The following is a 9,392-nucleotide window of genomic DNA, read 5'->3' on the forward strand; positions in this document are numbered from 1 at the left end:
CTCGTACATCAAGGTACCAATGGGGCGGAGCTCCATCCTGTTGAAATGTGATGTCCTGAAAATCTTCCATAATTTGGGGAAATAGCCATTGTTCCAACATGTCTAGGTACGTTAATCCAATCACAATATTTCTGCAAAAAAAACCTTGTACGTGATAAGGCACAGAACACGTTTATCTTCGGTGAGTCTCTTTCGTTTTGCGATGTTTTATGTGGATCTTGCAAACCCCATATGCCAACATTGTTGACATTTCCACTGAAGTGGAAAGTTACTTCATCGCTAAAAATGAAACACGGCACAAATGAGTCATCCTCCACCATTTCTAGCACATTACCGCAAAATTCGAGACGCTTCTCTTTGTCATTAGGGTTGAGAGCCTGCACGAGCTATCAACGGAAAGGCTTATACAGCAAACGCCGTCTCACAACTTTCTATACAGTTGGTTGGGGTATTCAAAGATCTCTACTAGCTCTATTGGTAGACTTACTTGGGCTTCGAACAAAACTGTTTTCTATCCGTCTGACATCATCTTTTAATACACGCGGTCGGCCTGCGCTTTTTCCTTTACACACACTTCCAGTTGCTTTAAATTGATTAAACCAACACGTTAGGTTAGGTTAGCTTTTTCTAGTTGGTGGTAGTTGCGACTTACTTTTTGCAAACTCAGTAACAGAGAATCGCGGCCTATTGCCGCTAGAACTCTAGCGGCTGCTTCTGGAACCATCACCGCCTGCCTACATTTGTAATGCAATAAAAAAAACTTTGAAACTTCCTCTTTTCATTGGTATAAAAATGATTCGTGTAGCATTTGTACTTTAATACAAAATACGAATTTTTAAAAATGGGTCTATCATTTAGAATAACCCTGTATTTCAAGGACCTAAGACTGTCCAACCAAACTGTAAAACACATGTTTTTTGGGGTCCTGGAGAAGATTTGAAATAAAATACGCCAAGTGATCCATAGGACTACTGTGGGGAGCTGTGGGAAAAGTTCAGTTGCTAGCCTATAGACCGCACCGGCGCTCAACGTGTTAAAGAAAACTGAGAACACAGATTTTCTCTTTAATGAATTGACGCATCCCTTATAGCTATTATTTTTAGCTAGTTCATAAAATTTCTTAAATTTATCTCGTAAACTGAGTTTTTTAAAATAGCTCTGATGGACTTTTTTTCCTCCAAAAGCTTTCATTCAATTGTTAAATTTGAAAACATCCCAACTTCGATTATCGTAGTAAAGGTTTAATAAAGTATTAACGCATCTTTATAATTTTTAAAGGGGTTTCAATACACACAGAATCGAATATCGATTCTTTTCATTGGGTTATTCATTTCCCATCTTTTGAATCCATTATAATACTTGTTAATATAAAATTTTCGAATAACTTTTGTCTGAAATCCAAAGTGTATTTTTGTTTTATGGAAATGTATATGCAAGTTACCCTTATTAAAACTTAATCTTCCACTTAAACCAAAAACAAAACTCCCTCCAATTATGCAAATACCATAAAATACAATACCGGATTTTCAAAATGGCCGCATGTGACACAACATGTGTGTTTGGATCCGCTTGCCTTCGCTGAGGCAGAGAATTAAAACTAAATAAACAAACTATTGTAGAATAAGGGTTGAGAGAGTTATAGGAAGCTTTATGCCCGTAAGAAAATTTTAACGTAATCAAAATATTCGAGTAGTTAATTTTCAATATACATGGAACAGCGCATAGCTAAATAGGAAACATATTCAATTTCCAACAAGTTTTTTTATATCTAACGATATATTTATTTGCAATTCACAGAATTGATTACAAAAATATATTCAAATTGATGAACAGTCGCGATCAACAATCTTTGTTAGAGAGAAATTTATAATTTGAAATATGAGACGTACATCCAATAAATAAGGGAATTGTAGATTATAACCCCTTTTCCTTTTATTATAGTTCTTCAAATATCAATTACAGAAGACAGTTATGCGAAGAACAATCAATATTTCATAAATACGCACGGCACTCATATCAAATTAGGAAATGAAAAATAATATTCATTCCCCGTATAACATTCATCTAACATATAACAAACCATCAATCCACGTGGACTCATCAACTCCACTGGTTACCAATGAAAACATCGAATCGTGAACATGTATGCATTTCTATTAGCCAAACCTGTCGGATGGCTTATGTACACAATTCATTAGAAATATTCCTGTCAGGCAGCCTGTGATAAGCAGTGGTCGCTTCTTCAAATCAATAGAAATATGGCGCTCTTTAGACCATACGCAAATGATGTAGACAATGAAATTGCAGTGTAGTGAGAATAAAGACAACTATGAATTTATAGTCCTGTCAAATTAGATCAAAAAATAAGATTGAAGCTACATGAATTCCCATCAAGCTAAAAACCATTAAAATTGTTTAAAAAAAATGAGTTTTTCGTGATTATCAGCAGAACGGTGAGTGTTATCATGAAAATAATTCAGACAAAAACTTTAGATCATAAAATTATCTACAAAAAACGTATCGATATTTGTTTTTCCTACGAGTCACCGTTTCTGAGATATAAAGATTCAAAAAGTTATAAAAGTTGTAATGTTTCAGATTTACTGTCGTCTTTAAAGACTATAATGATTGCATCTTCGTCAATTGATATTTCATTTCATGAATTCATGACAGTTCCAACCAGTCAACAGAAATTTCTTACAAATACTCACAACAGGTCTCGGTTCATTTCAAGTTTACTGCTAAAAATATATAGGTGAAACCATTAAATATGACAACTTTTTGAATCATTATATCTCAGAAACAGTGGCTTGTAGGAAAAAAAGAATTGACACATTTTTTGTAGATAATTTTATTATCTACAATTTTTGTTTCAAGTATTTTTATGATAAATCTCACCGTTTTGCTGAAAATTGCGAAAAACTCATTTTTTTGACCTTTGACCTTGAATAAATTTTTTCCATGCACGAACATTCAAATTTTATGTTCAATTGTATTTTAAACAATTTCACTAATTTTCAGCTTGATGGGAATTTATGTAACTTCGAATGTCTAAATTGGCCGGATTATTACTAATCCTGTCAACGATCGTAAAAAAGGCCCAACAAACAAAAAGTTGCTTACTGTTATTGAAGGTCTAAAGTTAGAGGAAATTTATTATATTGACAAGCTGTACAAACAGAACTCTTCTCAGACTACCTCCTTACTATCATACATTTAACCCTATAGAGTTAATGAGGGCAAACGTTAAATCAGAATCACGAAAATATTGCCGCACGGAACCTACAGTATGTGGACGGACATTGTCCTGTATTAGAATGAAGTTTTCCCTTATGAAACTACCTGCGCGAATCTTTTTCCATGTCTATCGCTACCATGCAGGCACAACCCTGAACGAACAGTTTGTTTGTCCAACTCGCGTGTTCTTTGACAGGGCTGATCGAAGGGCTGGGGTAAATTAGCTGACTTCAGTCTTCTTCTGACTGTCGATTAACTCACTCTTGTTGATCCAATGAGAGCTAGATTTTCAGCGATGTGCTGACAATGAATCGGTGATCTATCTCGAATGGCTACCTTTTTCTTTCGGAACCGCGTCTTCGATGAAAGTTACCAGTCACTTGGTAACAACTCATGTTCAGCGCACTTCTCGCTGACCTTGCTAACCAATAAAGTGACCGCTTGAGTTGCTTTTACTATATTTTATATCATTTTTACTATATTTTATATCATTTTTACTATATTTTATATCATTTTTACTATATTTTATATCATTAGATTCAAGATTTTACTAAGAAAAATACAATTTTGTTTTTAGTTTTTTTGCCAATAACTTGCTATTATAGATCAATATTTTGCTCTTGTGTTCATTTTGTATTCAAATCTTGTATCAAACACAAACCAAACATAATGATTCTAGTTTCATAGTACTCCCTCTCTCTCGCTTCTTTCTTCTTCCTAGCGCTTCATCTCTTCTTTTCTTTTTCTTGTATCGTCCCTTTTTATCTGGAGTTTCTTCTTTCTTCTTCATACGTTCTCGAGACTTTTCAATCTTAGCAGCTTCTGCTTCCATATTTTTTCTCTTCTTTCCGTCGTCATAATTTCGAAAACTATCCAATGTGTTGTACTACGTTGATGTCAACTTCAGGAACCGAACGTCAAGATTGGGATCGGTTAGGTCAGGTCAGGTTAGGTTAGGTTAGGCTAGGTTAGGTTAGGTTAGGTATTAGACAATGTCAACATTAGAACCGAACTTAACCATGGTTTTCTATTGAAATTTAAGACATTAATGCTTTACACATTCTTCCTTATGTTATTCATAGAGCGGAGGATGTCAAATGTCAACCAGATGATTTATATAATCATCATATTTTTTATAACTAAACTCAATCTAAATTCGTATAAATAGAATGATGCATTCTGTCTTTTCGTATTCTATGAAATACTTTGCTAATTAGAGACAATAAATAAATAAAAGTTAAACATATGATTGCATACATCAGGTATTTAACAAGAAAAACAACCAAAATAAAATCAAATAAAAATAGTGTGATGATCTTCCGCGCTGTCAACTTTGTCTTCTATTTATTAATACCATGATCATGTGCGTGACTAATTGAAACATCTTTGGTATATAAAGAATAAAAAAAGAAGAAAAAACTCGTGTTCTTGTGCTTTTTATCAAAGAATTTCATGCAGGTTGCTTGACGACATATGTCAGATGTTCCCATAAAATTAAAATTGAACGACAGGAGCAAGTGTTAAGTCGGAATAAATATTTTTTACATGTGCGACTGCAGTTAAACAAAATTATTGATGCTGCGACATTCTCTTTTCATATTGAATTTGTTATTACTAAATTAGAAAATAAAGATGTTATTTATTATTATCCACACTTCGAAATTAAAAAGTCTTCGTAGATAAACATTTGATTTTCTGAGTTATGAAAAAATAGCATTTTTGCGAAGAAACTCATTTGATGTGAGTCTGTGTGTGTAAAAGGAAATGGCTTGGAAGCACACAATATTTCAATGATTCTATCTAAATATTAATTTCAATATTCTTGATAAAATTTACTAATAGATCGTGTTAATTGAGTGTTCGTAAAAAGAATACATTTTAAAAAATCTGGATTGAGGGCTTACCTTTCTTGTAATGTTTGACAAAAATCTTGTCTGTAATGATAAGGATGTAACTGTTGCTGTTTAAGTATCCTCCAAGTACTTGAAGAAGACGTATTTGTTTGTCTTGCTACATTCCTCAAGCTAAGTGTTGGATTTTAATCAACTAAATTTGAAATAATATTTTCTTTATTAACGGTTCTTGTAGTTCTTGGCCTACCAGAATTTATTTTTAGGTATCACATTCCCTGTTTCTCGAGAACGTCTCAGAAGGTTTCAGAAATGTACCTATCTATCAATGAATGACAGTTTTCCATTGCATTTCAGAGAAAATGCTATTGCCGTGTGAAATTCAAAGTTAAATAATTACGGATACTCAGCTATTGGGGGCCTTAGTATAAAACAAACAACAGTTTTTGAGTCCCAGAACCGCAGTACATTATTGTAAAATTGTTGTTTGTGTCATACTAAGGCATAGCTCTGTACTCATACTTATTTAACTTTGAAAAACACGATCCTATTTTTATGAAACGTTACAAGAAACGAAAGCAGTCAGTCCCATTTTTTTTTTCAAACGTATCCGTTAATTAATAACTTCATCAATACTTTATACCATCATCGGTTATTACTTCATAATTTTCAAATCAAAATTTTTTATCAAGTTTTATGAAGAGTACCTAATATTGAAAAACGTATGATCAATGTTACATGGTACGAACCGTGTAACTAGTGCCCTCTATGAAAATCAGACACAAAAAAGATAATATTGCCAGTAGTTGCGGCAAAATAGTAAAAAAATTTTTTACCGAGCAAACCCCCAATATTTTTCACAGACGGGATCACAATTTTTTGAAACACCCTGTATTTGTGGTAGGATATGATTGTTGATTGGTTGCGTATGTATTTTGAAAGTCACTTATTACATTTATACAAAACTCAGTATTCAATAGAAATCCCTAAATTGATTTTTCCAGCCAGAATGCTTGATAGTAGTGCATCATAAAAAAATTTGAAAAATCAAATGAACTGCATAAAAACTATAGCTAATTAAAATCAATGACCAATTAATGTAAATTAATAAAGAAGAGGAGCTGAAACTTTTTAGTATCGTCATGATATCCCTCCAGGGATTCCAGATGGTAAAAGTATGTATACTTTCTCATGACTCGCCCTGTATATAAGACAGAAACGAAAATAATCTTTCATTAAATCTCCTAATTATTGCTTACAAGTTTTAACGATTCAAATGAAACATATTTTAATACGAATTCAACTATTCTTAAGCATAAACAACTACACTGGGATCCCAGAAACTGTATTATTAAGTTCGAAAAATGTTTAACGAAAAATATTGGGAATAGACGAGTCCAAAGTAATACTAAAAAGCATGTTAAAGGTATAAAATTTGGTATTTAGTGGTAATGGCGTAATAACGTATGCAAAAAATTGACACTTCTCTTAAAATCAAACTTAATGAGGATATTTTGCTGTGCTGCCATCTCTACTTGAGTTTCCTAAGTTTAATATAGAACTACTCCAAATATATCGGATATAGTGGGTTGCTGTGAAATAACTTGTCATAACCGGTGTAGAGAGCTACTTTTTAGCACCATCTATAACATGATTCAAGAAATAATTCATATAAAAAATGATTTTAAGCGACTTTCATGTCTCTTAAAATCAATGAAATGATGTATTTTCTTTCAGTTTTCACATTGGTTATAGATTATTATTGGTTATATCGATTAGATTTTATTTAATTCATATTAGTGTTACCGAAACTAAACTTAATGAGGATGTTTTGCTGTGCTGCCATCTCTACCCGAGTTGCCCAAGGTTAATATAGAACTACTCAAAATATATCGGATGTAGTGGGTTGTTGTGAAAAATCTTGTCATAACCTGTGTAGGGAGCTACTTTTTAGCACCATCTATAACATTCAAGAAATAATTCATATATAAAAAGATTTTAAGCAATTTCATTTTTATTTGGGGAAACAAATGTTATTAAATAAATTCGATAACTTTGGTAAAACATATGTCCCTACATTAACATGCAAAAATAGGATACATATGAATGAGTAGAATATCGTGAAAATTTGATAGATTTCTAATGAATCCGAAATTAAATTAATTATATATTATTTGTTACAAATATAAGGGTTGCAATTAAGTACTTTCCCTTTTTATTGATAAAGATCGTTGCTTTATTTTTTGAATAACTTATGTTAGTACTATATTTTGTCGTTTGTCACGTGATACAGGTTTCATTGAAGTAAGTAGTGCGTGATTTTTATCAAAGCTAGTAGTTGAGGGTCAATTTTAAATGGTACGCAGAAACGAACATTTCCGTTCTGGAAATTTTCCCCAAAGATAAGCAACGTTCTGGTCGGCCTACTGAAGTTGATGATGACCAAATCAAAGTCATAATTGGAGAGGATCGTCAGGATATATTCGAGAGGTTACGAAGAGGTTAAGAAGCTTGATATTTGGATACCTCATGAATTAAAAGAAATTCATTTAACACAAAGACTAAACATTTGTGATATGCACCAAAGAACCAAACGATCAATTCCGATGTTTACTGTCAACAATTAATGGAACTGGATGAAGCAATTAGAGAAAAACGGTCAGAATTGTCAAATTGGAAAGGTTTAGTGTTCCATTACGATAATGCATCGCTTCACACATCTTGGCAACTCGTGGTAAACTATTGGAGATTGGCTGGGAAGTGATGTTACATCACCCATATAGCCCTGACCTGGCACCATATGATTATCATTCATATCGAAGTTTGCAGAATTCTTTGAATGGTGAAACTTTCACAAATGACGATGACCTTCAATCGCCCCTGGTTCAGTTTTTTGCTGTTAATGATCAGAAATTTTACCACTAATTGGTAAAAGTCAACAGAAGAAAATATATCTTATTCAGTTCAATGATATAAAGGTAATTTTATAATATATAACGTTTGGCAAGGCATTATAAATAGATAAGGCTGAGGGTCAACTGATTATTGATATTTCCTAGTGCAAATGCCAATAATTTCGTAAATGAAAATTTCAATAACTTCTCATAATTACTATTCTTCTCAGTGTCTCTACCTAGCGGAATTAGACTCATCGAGCGATCGACTTTCAAAATTTTTGAGTTTTTCTGCATTACGCCAACTATGAAAATATTTTTCGAATCAACGTTCATTATTTACTATGAAAATAATAAATTCGGTGAGTTGATTTATTGATAAAGAAGTGTTTCTAACAAACCGAAGACTGAATTTTCAACCATTGGTCACAAATATAGAGTACCTAATATTCATGGTTAAGTAACTTCTACGAAGATGGCAGCACTAATATTGAATGGTATTAAAATTTGGAGTTTGCAAAAATATTATATACATATTTTTTAAACAAAAACGAATGAATGAATCCCTTCATATCATTATAGTTATAGCAGGCAGAATGTTGATATTCAAATAATAGATAGATACTATCCAAAGATATATTCAGTTAATCTCTATATTTTGTAAGCTGAACAGTGTGCTATATCAAATTTAAGGATCGAATTTACTTAGATTACTATTGTAACTCAATAGAAATTATGTAATTTTTTGAATCGGTAATATAATTTGATTTTCAATAATCAAATACCATAAATGTCTAGAAGATATTAATGACTCCGTGGCGCAACGGTAGCGCGTCTGACTCCAGATCAGAAGGTTGCGTGTTCAAATCACGTCGGGGTCAAAACTTTTTTTCTGTAACTATACAACCAATCATATTCCACAATTTTTTTATTCCTGCTAGAAAATTAAATAAGAGGGTCTAAACATGTGAGAGCTTTCCTGAAGAGAAGGCACGTATTAAGATATGCATCTCCCATACAAATGCGTGTTTCCCAACCTGGGGCCCACGCCCCACAGGGTGACGATTTGATTTTTAAGTATCGAAATTGGACTAGACACGAGCATAACCCTTTTGCTCTGGGCCATTTACATACAATACTGAATCGCACTATCAAAATTAAAAGAAAAACCAAATTCTCTTGAAGGTCAGTGAGATTTCCACTCTATTTACAAGAGAGAGATTCATTGGATTTATTTGAATAGGATGAGGAAATTTTTTATAGTAAGTAGGATTCATTGGAACTGGCCCTGTTATAGAATCTGCCCTTCTGCGGGGTTGGCGTTGTGGTGGTTGGTCTGTGATGTGTACTGCCTCATGCTGAAAGAAGAAAAAGCACGTACGGCATTTCTATGCTTCAAAAAGAAAGCTCT

At 32.9% G+C, this 9,392-nt stretch overlaps 1 non-coding gene across 1 annotated transcript; it reads left to right on the forward strand.

The window, feature by feature from the left end:
• The first annotated feature begins 8,790 nt into the window (after nt 1-8,790).
• Nucleotides 8,791-8,862, forward strand: Trnaw-cca (transfer RNA tryptophan (anticodon CCA)). The gene has a single exon. It is a non-coding gene; the product is annotated as a tRNA-Trp (tRNA).
• The last annotated feature ends 530 nt before the right edge of the window (nt 8,863-9,392 follow it).

This window comes from Diorhabda sublineata, chromosome 6, assembly GCF_026230105.1.
Source record: "Diorhabda sublineata isolate icDioSubl1.1 chromosome 6, icDioSubl1.1, whole genome shotgun sequence".
Lineage (NCBI taxonomy): Eukaryota > Metazoa > Arthropoda > Insecta > Coleoptera > Chrysomelidae > Diorhabda > Diorhabda sublineata.